Source organism: Pelodiscus sinensis, chromosome 14, assembly GCF_052426305.1.
Source record: "Pelodiscus sinensis isolate ZL-2025 chromosome 14, ASM5242630v1, whole genome shotgun sequence".
NCBI lineage: Eukaryota > Metazoa > Chordata > Testudines > Trionychidae > Pelodiscus > Pelodiscus sinensis.
In genome coordinates this window covers 28734388-28747739 of record NC_143065.1, presented here as the reverse complement: position 1 = coordinate 28747739, position 13352 = coordinate 28734388, and positions in this window count along the sequence as shown.

The following is a 13352-nucleotide window of genomic DNA, read 5'->3' as shown; positions in this document are numbered from 1 at the left end:
CTGTCCCCACAGGCCCTGCTCAAGTCCTCCTGGAGGCCAAGGGACACCTAGGTATCACCTGGGCAACTGGATGTGCCCTATTCCTGTAATGAAAGATTGCCCTCGTTTTGAAAAGACAGTTCAAAAAGTACTTTGATCTAAACTTTTTACATCTTTTAAGTGATTTCTTGCCACCCTTTTTCAGGCAGGAGAAGAGATGCCATACGGCCGACACCCCATGTTAAAAAATCATGAGTCAAGCTTGGCTTCAAAATCATGAGACTAGGGCTAGGCCAATGGTTCTCAAACTTTTTGGCCCACTAGCCCAGCCCACCCTACTCAATCATAGAGCTGGAAGAGACCTCAGGAGGTCAAGTCCAGCCCCCTGCCCAAAGCAGGATCAATCCCAACTAAATCAGCCCAGTCAGGGCTTTGTTAAGCAGAGACTTGAAAACCTCTAGGGATGGAGATTCCACCACCTCCCTAGTTAAGCCATTCCAGTACTTCACCACCCTCCTAGTGAAATAGTTTTCCCTAATATCCAACCTAGACCTCTCCCACTGTAACCAGAGACCATTGCTTCTTGTTCTGCCATCCGTCACTACTATGAACAGCCTCTCTCCATCCTCTTTGGAAATTCCCATCAGGAAGTTGAAGGTTGCTGTCAAGTCTCCCCCCTCCCCCCCTTCTCTTCTGCAGACTAAACAAACCCAAATCCCTCAGTCTCTCCTCATAGGTCATGCACTCCAGCCTCCAGTCATTTTGGTTGCCCTCCACTGGATCCTCTCCAATGTGTCCACAATGCAAACCTTTCTGCGGACCACCAGCCAATCACCCTGACAACAAAATGGGTGCAGGACACGATGGGTGGGGTGGAGATAGGGTGCAGGAGCAGTGGGCTGAGGGTAGGGAGGTCTGGCCGAGAGGTTGGGTGCATGAGTGGGCTGGAAGCCAACCTTGAAGAGGGGTGTGTGTGGGGCTAGAGCTGTGGTCCCCAACACGGTGCCCGCGGGCACCATGGCGCCCGCGGGGACATTTCAACGCGCCCGCCAGGTGCTCGGAGCTGGCCTGGCCCTGGGCACATGGCGCACGGGCGCTTGCGGGGGGAGCGCGGTTGGCGGGGGGAGCGCCGGGCGCGCGGCACTCGGCGGGGGGGGAGCGCTGGCCCCGGGCACACGGCGGGGGGGAGCGTTGGCCCCGGCCCCAGGCGCGCAGCACTCGGCGGGGTGGGGGGGGAGAGCCGGCCCCGGGCGTGCGGCGCTGGGCGGGGAGGGGGGGGCACCGGCCCTGGGCGCGCAGCCCTTGGAGGGGGCCCCGCCTCCGGGCGCGCGGCTGGGGGGGGCCCGCCCCCGGGCGCGCAAGTGTCCCCGTCCCCTGGCGGGCAAACGGCCACGCCCCCTGGCGCCCGACAACCTCAAAAGGTTGGGGACCACTGGGCTAGAGCATCAGTGCAGGTTTCCCACTACAGTGGTGGGGGGGGGGGGTAACAAGTCCTGAGCCCACAGCCCATCTGAGACAGCTGAACCACACTTTTGAGAGCCACTGGACTAGGTAAAGATAATAGGATTTTGAGTTTTTACTGTTATTGTTTTATTGTTATTTATTCACCTACTTTTTGAGTCTTTTGGATGCACTGGAATTATATTTGGAAGTTTACCCCACAGTCAAGAATGCTAGACACTTTTAAGACTGAAGGCTGAAAGCATCACGTGCACTTTGACCCCAGAAACTGAGATTTAAAGAAGAAACAGTAATTATCATTACACTTATGACACAAGCAAGAGAGACACAGGCAATACTGCAGAAGTGTAGAGCCCTGCAAATCCACGGATATCCACTCCCTGTTCACAGATGCAAATATCCATGATTCATTTTTGCAGATATTGGAGCGGATGCGAATGCAACACAAAGGGCTATACATGAGTGCTTGTCCTGCTCTGCCCTGCCCAGCACTTACTGGGAAGCGGGACTGAGGTGCTCCTGTGGAGGAGCATGGTCAGGATAGGATGCTTGTCCCTCTCTGTCCTGCCAGGGGCTCCTACCAGGGAGCAGGAGAAGCACTCATGCCCTGACCACACTCCTCTGCAGGAATACCACAACCCCATCCCTCGAGAGGAGCACCTGGTGGGGCAAAGCAGGACAATCACCCTTAGGACACTCCCTCCCAAGATGTTCTTCCTGAAAGTGAGGCACTCTGAGCTTGCTGCTGCCCAGGTGCAGATGTGGATATACATAAAAAGTGGGGAGCAGTATGCAGATCGGATACACATTGTTTCCAGCAGTTGTGGATCAGATATGGATCCACTTTTTATATCCACTCAGGCCTCTACAGATGTGGTCATTGACTAGTGGATTGGCTATAAGGATTGGCTTCTAGTACATGGGGTTCCTCTGGCTTTTGGAACTCATCTTGGAGATCTCATTCAATTGTAGCAGAAGATTTTATTTAGCTGTCATTTAGTCTTTGCAGGTGAAACTATAATCCAGCAAGGGGCCATAGCATCTGACAGTCCGTGGAGAGGACCAACATTGCTTTCAGGACCTTGGTTGGTGAGCTTGAGTCCCAAATCACAGGCAGGGAATGTGGAGAGAGGATGTTCCTGAGTGTATGCACAGAAATTCAGAGCTTAAGTCAGTGTCTTGCCTCTATTTCCGATCCAGTAAATCTAAGAGCCCATGGGATCCAAAGCTTGGGTCTGTTACAGCCATGTTGGTCCACCAAGATGTGCTCAGCTAGTGTTGTAACAGCCATATGATATGTCATTTTGTAACATTTTTACTACAAAAATACAGACGAAACAAAAAGTTGTTAAACCATAGCCCTATTCCTATGGTTTGTTAAATGAACAGTAATCAAATCAGTGTTTTAATTAGCTGCCATTTCACAAAGCTTTTCCATAAATTATTAACTAACATATTTGTTCAAGGATTTGGCACTGTATCTACTATCTGGTCTGGGTATATCAGATTGCCATAGTTAATGTTACTTTTATTAAAAAAAACTAGGGTAATATTCTTATTGCTGGACAATGTTTACATATACTGAAAACATTTTCAGACTCACTGTTCAAATTTTAAAAAGCTGGATCTCTGTTTCTGATTTTGGTGTATGCAAATAAAAAATACATTCCAGTTAGTTTATATTAATACATTCTTCCTCATACAAAACAAAATCACCCTCTTTTACTTTGTATTCTGGTGCTCCTATTCCACATACAGGGCTAAGTTCAGCTTGCCTTACTCATGAGTAATTCATTTTACCGACGTGGTGAATTAGGAGAGCATATGGTTATGTATCTCCTACAGTATCTCCTATCATGCATTCCTTTTAGATCTATACATTTTAGTCTGAATTTCAGGGAAAGGAGTGTTTCTTATATTAGGATGGGAGCTTACATTAGCTCCATGTTGGCGGAATCCCACTCAGATCAGTCATGTCTTCTATGCAGCCATTTGCAGAATTAAGGCCTTAGCAGGGAATGTTTGTGAGCTTTGTTGTTCCTCTACCCTGATGATACTCATGGAAAACAATAATGCAGCCCTAAATATATGCTACTGAAGATAGATGTGCATGTAAAGACTTGATTAACTTTTAACCATTTATTTTTACTCAGGGATAAGGTTTTTTTTTTAAGTTATAGGTTATGTGTAGCAAATCACATGGATTTACAAAGAGCACTTTTTAAATTGTACATACTTCAAAATCTAAAAACATTCAAAAGACTTTTTTCCTACCTCTATAAGAGATGAGACACATCTCTTCTGATTTAATTAGCACTGATGTCACAGTCCCATCTCTATATCCTTTTCCCCCTGTCTTTCTTTCTTCAGCCTCTGAGGAAGTGAGTTGTAGCTCACAAAAGCTTATGCTCTAATATCCTAATAAATGTGTTAGTCTTTAAAGAACTACTGGACTCCTTGTTCTTTCAGTCAAGTTGCCTATACAATTTCTTTGCAAATCACAGCCCAAACTTCAGATACTGATTCCCTCTGCTCTCTGTCTCCCACCCTCTTCCCTTTTTCTGACACCTCCCCTTCCCCTATCTTATTTATTTTGGATGTACACATCCTAAACTCATAACTCCGATCATCTGAAGAAGTGGGCTGTGCTCATGAAAGCTCATGATACCATCTACATGTTTTGTTAGTCTATAAAGTACTACCAGACCATTTTTTTTCTGTAACAGACTAACTCGGCGTAAAGTCAGACAATCCAGATCCCCAACTGAAGATTTGGTGGTCAGTCCAATGAATTAATGACCTGCCCATACCAGACAACATGCCCAACATGTTAAGTTTATAGTTAGTGTAAAATGTTACTAGGAGTGTAAATTTACCCTGTCTTGTGAATGTAAAACAAAATTATCTACTTGTGGGATGGTCAGGATGTGGATCTTTGAGAGAAGTCAGGATGTTCTTAAATTTATCCCTCAGGAATCCCAAATTGGGTTTTTTGCATTAGTTGGTTTAAATTTAAAAAACAACAAATAGTCTAGTAGCATCTTAAAGACAAACAAAACATGTAGATGGTATTAGTCTTTAAGGTGCTACTAGACTATTTGTTGTTTTTTAAGTTTTTCCTATTACAGACTAACTCAGCTACCCCTCTGAAGCTTTTGATTTAAATTGGTATCTATATTTTAACTCTGTCATATACCATGTTCCTTAGGAACTAAGAAGTTAAAAACCCTGTTTTTTCTATCTCCTAAATATTAGAAGAAGGAGGAAGAAGAGGCAGCCAGAGGACATGCAACTGAGGGTCCTGTTATGCTGCAAGTCAGGATCTGTTTGAGACTTCACCACAGTCCAGTCAGTGCTGGCAGTAAAGCACAGGCGAGCTTCACACAGGGGAAGGAACCGTGAGCTAACTGTATATGTGTTTCCCTTTACAATGATGTATTGGTGGTGCCCCCAACTTAATAGGACGTAGCTATCAACATTTCATTAATCTGTACTTGAAGAGATAGCAGTACAACAAACAGAAGTAGAGATGTAGATTTAGGCAAGCAGGGTTGGGAGTAGCACAAATTGGAGCAGTTTGTTTATGTCCACAAGGATGCCCCTTGAATCCTTTCGAGAGAGATCTTGATGAAACTTTCATGATCCCTGAAGTCCTTTCACAAAGGTTCCTAGGGATGGCAGCCTTATTTCTGTATCCACGGTAGGATGCTTTCCCATGCCAGTTGGCAATAACTTCAGAAGATATCATTGCAATAAACAGGCTAACAGAATATGAGCCTAGGCGGCTTCAGTATGCCAGCAACTGCTGTGCTCTCCATGACTTTGTTACCTTCAGAAGTGAGACATCAGCTAAAATCTCCCCTGCTAGTGGAAAATTATGCCAGTATTCAATGCCCTTGCCCTATACACATAGTTTCATGCAGTTAAAACTCCTCATTTCCCTCATCCCTGGCAGGCCATACTTACCATGGCTGGTGGTGTGAGTAGTGCCATGCAAAGGTCAGTAGGAATGTATTTAAAACTTTAGGGAAGAGAGTTAACTTCCACTTTCCAACCTGAGTATACCAACAGTGGTACTTCTGTATGTTTTATCTGTGGCTGCTGCTGTAGTGGCTTTGAGGTGTTTCTCCTATACACCTCCGGAATGCCTAAGCCAGATAAGGAGGAAAAAGAAGAGGTCTTGATGTGGCACGTTGAGCAAGATTCCGCAAACCACAGCTCCATCATACCATGAGCAGAGAGTCTGGAGGGTGAATATTCCAGATTGTATGGAAAAGGGAAGAATGGACAGAGAGAGGACCAGGAGTTCCAATGGAAAAAGAGAGGAAGATTCACCAGGCTATAATGGGGCTTTTCCAGTAGCAAACACAGAAGAGGCAGAATCTTATGAACCTACAGCTTCAACAATTATGGGCTCACCTCCCTTGACAATCCCTGGAGAACTCATTTTAAGCACCTCCTTAACTCCCTCATTACTCGATGTGGCATCAGGGGTTGCATACCTCCTACTCCTTACTGGAAGACAGGCCAACCACGGTTTCACACACAATGATCAGTGAGAGCCATGGTTGCTGGTGGTGTACCCAAAATGGATGTTTTTCCTTAAGTGCTGCTCCATTAAATTTTTAATGTATTTGTTTTTAACTTGCAAAGGTTGAATCTCTGAGATATAGGACTCCTCTGGTCCTGCAACATCCATCGTCCAGAAGGGCCACCAATGTTGCTGGACTAGAGAGTCCCAGCACAGAGGTTACCTGTGGCTAGGAGTAGAGCTGGATGGTGGAGCACCAGAGCCCACAGCTGGCCAGGCTGAGAAGCCGGCATGGTGCCGGAGCCTGCAGGGTGAGAGGCTAGCAGAGATTGCAATGGGCCGGGAAGCCAGCGGGGCTGCCAGAGTCCACAGGGTGGGGGAGCTACTGAGCCCACAGCTAGTGGGGCCGGGGCGGCTGCATAGCCCAGGGCTGGTGGGGTTGCAAGTATCTGCAAGGCCACCACTGAAACTCCTGGGGCCGGCAGGGTGGCCACAGCTAGGCGGCCAAAAGCAGTGGTGCCAGGAAGAGGAACCCAGAAGAGAGGCTGGTGTCTCCTATCCCCCACCCTTCCTTGTCCGGAAAACTCTCTTGTCCAGGACCTGTCATGTCCTGAGGGAGCCAAACCAGGAAGGTCCAACCTATACTGATTTTTTTTTGTTACTCAATAAATTATATTTTGGGAAAAAATTGTCTTCATTAGTTTCCAGCATGTGCTGCAGAACATCTATTGGTACTGACAGACTCCATTTACATGTCATAGTATAGTATGACAACTCCTAGGATCAGTAATAATCATAAATATGCTGTAAGCACCACAAAATGAATAGGTGCACTGACAGTGTTATATTCATAGATAAACACGAAACACCACACAATTCCTAACAAATCTCAAAACTGCATGGCCAGGTAGATCACAGTCCTCCATGATACATTACTATGGCTTGCTGTTCAAGTGCTTGTTCAAAGCCTCTCTGTGTTGTATAGCTTTGCATTGAGATTTTCTAATAGCCCTTGTCAGGCTTCTGTCAGATATGGTGGACTGCAAGGAAAGTCACATGGATTTGTGTGTTTGTTGTTGTTTTTCCCTTTAACTATTGGATATGGATGATATGGGATGGAGAAAGTTGCTTGCTGGGAAGTTAACCCCTTGTTCCTATTCCCGCTCCTTCCCCCCCCCCCCCCCCCCGCACAACATGTTTCTGTCCCCTCCAAGGATTGCCAAAATATCCTAAAAGACAATTTGTTGGATGCTGGCGAGTTGCACACTGAGAATACGTCTAGACTACAGGGCTCTTTCGAAAAGGAGCGTCTAGACTACAGCCAATACTTTTGAAAAAGCAAGCCACTTTTGAAAAAAGGCGTTATTCCTCATAAAATGAGGTTTTCCGAGGTTGAAAAAACTGCTGCATTCTTTCGATTTACTTTCGAAAGAACGCAGCAGCCATCTAGACGCAGGTGAAGTTTTTTCGAAAAAAGGCCACTTTTTTCTAAAAAAACCTGTAGTCTAGACACACCCTGGGATACCTACTCATAGCACATCACAATGTGCATCAACAAAAGCACTGCTGGTGAGTGTGCACATCATTGGCACAAAGAGCTTAGTATGCATGCACAGAAAAAATAGACTTTGGTGGCTTTATGCAAATATAACTTGGGGGCCGCAAAACTTTGCAGTGTAGACATGACCTCAATATCACTTCAGGATCCTTGACTTCTTTCCACTCCAAGTGAGAATACACACTAAGCAGATCGGTTTAGAAAACAGCCCTGTGACATACCTAGCCAGAGCTCTGCTGTAAGATCAAGCTGCAAAATGTAGGATTGAATTAAAACTTCTTCAGAATTAAGACTGTTTGGGATTTAGGTTATAGATTGATTCATCTACAAAGCTGTGATGCAGACACTGACTTCCCCAAAATTCAGAGCTGTACTGATCTGGAGTTTAGACTTGGTTTACAATTAACCATACACATTTATACACAGTAATGTATTGTGTGTATATAATGACACTATGAATTAACTGCTTCCTGACTAATCCAAGCTTTCTAGGGGAAGTGCGTTGCCAGTTTTGTTGCTGGAATCCACTAATTTCACCAGTTGGCACGAACTCCATGTATATAAATTCTGTCTGAGTGCTGCATTATTCAGTCAGCTCCAGTAGGATTAGACGTTGCTATCTTTGATCTCTGCAGTGCTGTAGGATAACCATGTTAACGTTGAGCTCACTGTAAAATTTGCTTTTATTTGAACTTCAAATTTTCACTGATTATACTGACATATTGATTACATAGATTCAGATTATCATGGTAGGAAAGAATTAGGGGAAATGACTGTTGGATGTGGCTCATGCGTCTCCTCTAGGGACTCCATTTGTAGTCTAATTTCCTATTCCAAGTTAAATTAATTTTAGAGTCTGTTTGGTTTTAGGTTGTTTACACCCTTCCTCAGAGTAAATAGTACTTACTTTGCAAGGAGCCTCATTAATTTTAGTAGGACTACTCGCAAAGTAAATTACTACTCAATGGGAGTTAAGGCATAAGAATGAGCTGCTTTTATTAGCAGCTGTACTTACAGAGCTCACACACAAAACCTGGTAAACTGTAGGAGTGGGGAATCCCTGCAAAGATCCTGTGAAAAAATATGCAAAAGTAGCCTGTATATGTCCTCACACCCACACTCTCTCTCTCTCAGCTGCAGAACACAACAAATTTACCAAGAGTGCAGTCCAGGAAGGGTGGGCCTCTGCACATACAGAATACTTTTGATCTTAACAAAAACAGACCTAAGAGTTGTAAGGGAAGGTCTGGGATTCCTGTTTATGCTGGACCATTCTTATCAAGCTGGAATTCACAACAGCTCCTCTATAAAGTGCTTTGGAATTTCACACCAGTCTGTCTACAAGCATGCTAGATTGTGTCTGGCTCTGATTGGTGTGCAAAGAGAAGAGAGACCACAAGAACCACAAAGCAGGGCCTAACTGCTAGCCTCATGGAAATGGCTTGTAGGAAGAGAAGATGGATGGAAATATGAGGTGGAGACCATCAGAACTCTCGGACTGGGCCAGCATAGAAAAATGTACCATCCAATTTTCCTAAGAGTTGCAGAACAGTTTTGTAGCTACATTTTCTTTTTAATTAAGTATTTTTCTCTTCTTTGTTGCTGTGTGAAAGACCCACACTAACAGTAGGAGGAAAATGATTTTTAATGTATTTGTTTTTAACTTGCAGTGAAAAGAACTATACACAAAGTCGTGTCAAATGAACAAAGAGCACAAAATGAAAAACATTTTTTTCTTCTGATCTCTTTCAGTTAGAGAATTCTTAGATGTTTTGCAGTAATAGGAGCTAAACATATTTCAAACATAACAGTGATGGTTAAGGTGCTGGTATTTTTCTTCAGTTGTATGTTTTTAATGTCACATACAGCATTTTGGATTATACAATGTGAAACTAAAGTTGTTCAACATGTAAAAAAATCAGGCTTTTTTAAAAAAAGAAAGCTGCTACTATTTCAAAAATTGAAGACAAACAATTATTTTAAAAGATTAAAAAAAACCTTGTGCGAAGATAGAACATTTGTGTTGCTGTACCTGTATTTTGCTGATCATTATAGTTACCAGTTTAACTGCATCTCTGACTCTTCGTAGTCTGTTTGAGTATACTGTACCTCTGTCTAGGTCTCTCGATTCGGCCATTATGTCTCTTGGGATGAAATCACAGGTTTCTCCGCTCTCAGACTAGGTTTTGGATTGCAATCCCTCATACTACATCAACCATAATTATTTCAGGTCTAATCTGGATTCTCTGACTCTATCCCTTCCTTTCCTCACCTCATGTGCTCACGTCTTCTCATGCAAACTGCTTCTTAAATGTTAATGTCATTTTGATTTCTACTTCCTAACCTGGCAAAATAGCTGCGTAATTTTAGTCTGGACCCTGATGTCTTGTAATTGCCACTACAAGTGTTTGGTGAGAGATTACTTATCTGGGGAGCTATTTGGTTGCCTTCCCAGTCCTCCTCCTCCTCACAGGCCCCCATTAAATTAGATGAGTGCTTTCATTCAGGAAATCTTTTAATCTATAATCTAACATATAGTAACCTCCCCCCACTGACCAGGGGACAATTCGCCAAATTGTTACGTCTCAGTATTCATAGATTACTAAATAGCATCTTCATATCTGTCACACTGACAAATAAATCCTTATTTCACAACATTTCTATTAAGCAATAAAAAAGTTCAAGTTTCTGCAGTATGGAAGCCCTAAGTGATATAGATAAATTAACTTTATAACATGATCAGAAGGTTCAGGAAACAAAACTCCACCCAGCTAATGGAAGCTTTTCATGTTTGTTATTGTATTAAGCATAAGGCAAGGGAAGCATGAAACTAGCCATTGAGGAGAGCTCACACAGGAGATTCATCTTCCCATACACTGCTAATTCACATTAAAAAGCATTTTTAATCCATTCCAGTGTAGCAATGGAAGCAGTTTTTAGCCCTGAGAGTCGTTTGAGCCTCAGACATCCTGGAATCTCCTGAAAGTCAAGCATTGCCAATGGATTTCCATATCTGATAATCAAGGTATGAAGCACAAAACAGGAGGTATGGAATCTCTGTTTACCAATTTGTAGAACTATTAAATAAAATCTGCTACTCTTTGAGATCTGCAGAGGCCCTTTTTGGAAAAGAGGTGCAGAGATAAGAGTACGGCTAGACTGCGGGGCGTTTTGGTATCCCGAAAAAACTCCACCGCATCCAGGGAACATGTTTGCTCATCTGCTTTTTTCTTGCGGAAGAGCAAAAGCGCTCTTTTGGAAGCCCCTGTATTCCTTGTTCCACAAGAAAGGGGGCTTTCGAAAGAAGGTTTTCTTCCGAAATTTGGCCCAGTCTAGATGGGCCAAATTTCAGAAAAGCCTCTTCCAACAAAAGTATCTGAAAAAGATATGCACAATATGGAGCTCATTTTGCGTATCTTTTTCCTATAGATCCTCGCAGTCTAGACATACCCATAAACTCATAGAATACTAGAACTGGAAGGGACCTCCAGCAGTCATCAAGTCCAGTCACCTGCACTCATGGCAGGACCCAGCACTATGTACATCTATGGTATCCAACATGCTAGCCACATGTGGCTATTTGGCCGGATGAATGTGTCTCTTTTGCTATAGTGGCAACTGCTTCAGAACTGATTGGACACCATTGATCTAGATCATCCCTGTCTAACCTGTTCTTAAAAATCTCCATGGATGGAAATTCCAAAACCTGCCCAAGCAATTTATTCTAGTGTTTAACCACTATGAACCAGATCTTTCTAAATAACCCATAAAGGCACTGTTGAGTAATTAAAAAATTTAATCTTAAACAATGTAGATATATCTGCTGGATCTTAAAAATGTAAAGACTAGATCTTCAGCTAGTGTAACTGATGTAGCACCACTTAAGTCACTGGACCTAAGTCTATTAATACCTACTGAGAATTTGTCTTAACTTTATTTTAAAATAAGACATGGTTTAGAGTGGCATGGGGAACTTTTTTAGGGTCGGGGCTTGCTGACGCACAGAAAAATCAGTCAGGGGCCTCACATAAGTGAGAAGCAAAAAAAAAACAACACCCAAACCCTCACTGACCTGACCCCTGACTGAGGAGAAAGACACTCCCCACATTCCCCTCACATACCAGAGCCTAGGTGGGCCCAGGCAGAGTGCTCCAGCCCCGCGATGGGACAGCAAGTGGTTTGGAGTGCCAGCATAGGCTCCCCAACGCTGTAGGGGAGCCTTGGGCCTCAAAGGCTGGATCCAGGCAAGCTAGGCTTTAGGTTCCCCACCACCAGTTTAGACCGAAATTATGACCTTCCCTAAAACTAATATAATGACCATATCATTGTAACTATGACAAGAGGGTGCATAGAGGGATGAAGAACTGCCATGTTCTGGACACAGCCAAAATACAGTGTCCTTACTCCCCTCAATGGCTCTGCAGCAATATTTCTCCCCCCCCGCCCCCGCAATGGTTGTTCATCCTGATAACATCACTTTCAGATAAAACTGATTATGTGAGTCTTAAAGGCCAATAAGACTGAAATCTGCTGAAAATCTGAGCAAATAAATCTGTTGCAAAATCAATGGAAATCTGTGACTACAATGCTTGAGCTCTCTCTCTGGCTTGTTGTGCAGAAGGTATGGTGCATACAGAGGCAGTGAATATAGCACATGAATGGGAAAAACTCGGTAGCAGATGCCTCGAGACGTATGCATATCCCAGTATAGAACTTAGATGACATGCAAAACAAATTCTCCCAGCTCTATGATTAGCAATAAACCAAATGAGATGGTTAGGACATGGTCATACATTGCGTGTTGCAGAGGAGCAGAACACCAAGTGTCACTGGGGAGGAAAAGTACATTGTAAAGGACAAATAGTGATTTGGAGACAGACTATCAACAACACACTGAAGGGCAACATTTGCTATTTTTGCTCACCACCATTCCTAAGGCTAGTGAGTAGTGGTCCTGTCTTCTGGGGCAACTCAGAAAAGCCTAAAAGTTGTCTACTTTAAATTGTATTGGTGGCTAGTAGCCCAATGGGAAATTCCAGCAGCTAGGAATTGTCAGCATTCTTAAGATCCTTGTGTTGGCAGCGTGGAATAAAGGCAGTGTAGGAGATGCTACCGTGAATCTACCTAGCCCAAGAATCTGTTTTGGCCCAGGAGGAATGGAACAAAACAGACTTAATATAATATAGAATTGGGGCCCCAGTGTATAGAAATGGAAAAGATCTAATTGGTCCTTTAGTATTTCTTTCTGCCAATGGAGAGATTAAACAGCTTCCAAGATGAGCTTTCAAAGGCTTCTTCAAACTTGGCCATTATCAACAAGTAACTAATTAATATTTACACAATAGGTACCCATCTTGGTACATAAAATAACTGGTTTTCCTTTAAGAGCTTGTCTGGAAATATTTGAAAATATAAAGTAATTTAGAATCTTATTCTTATTCTTCAGATTATTTTCAAATCAATGTTATAGAGCTTTCCAAAAAAGCAATAACTGGCAGTTGGGTAAAACCGGCTGGATCAAGAGTGCATATATATAGAATAGGCCACTCTGTCAGTATACATGTAAAATAAATTATACATATATATAACAAGGAGTTTGACTTATGTAAAAGTCAGTAATATAAAATAAGTCAAAATATTAATATTACTGTTTAACCCTTCCTTTACTGAGTTAATAGCAGCAGCAAAATCTATAAACACATAAAATATGGTCACACACTGGGCCTGATTCTCCACTACATTACATTAGTTTTATGCTGATGAAAATCCATTCACCTCGACAGAATTACACTAGTATAAAAAGGACATATAGCTGAAAATCAA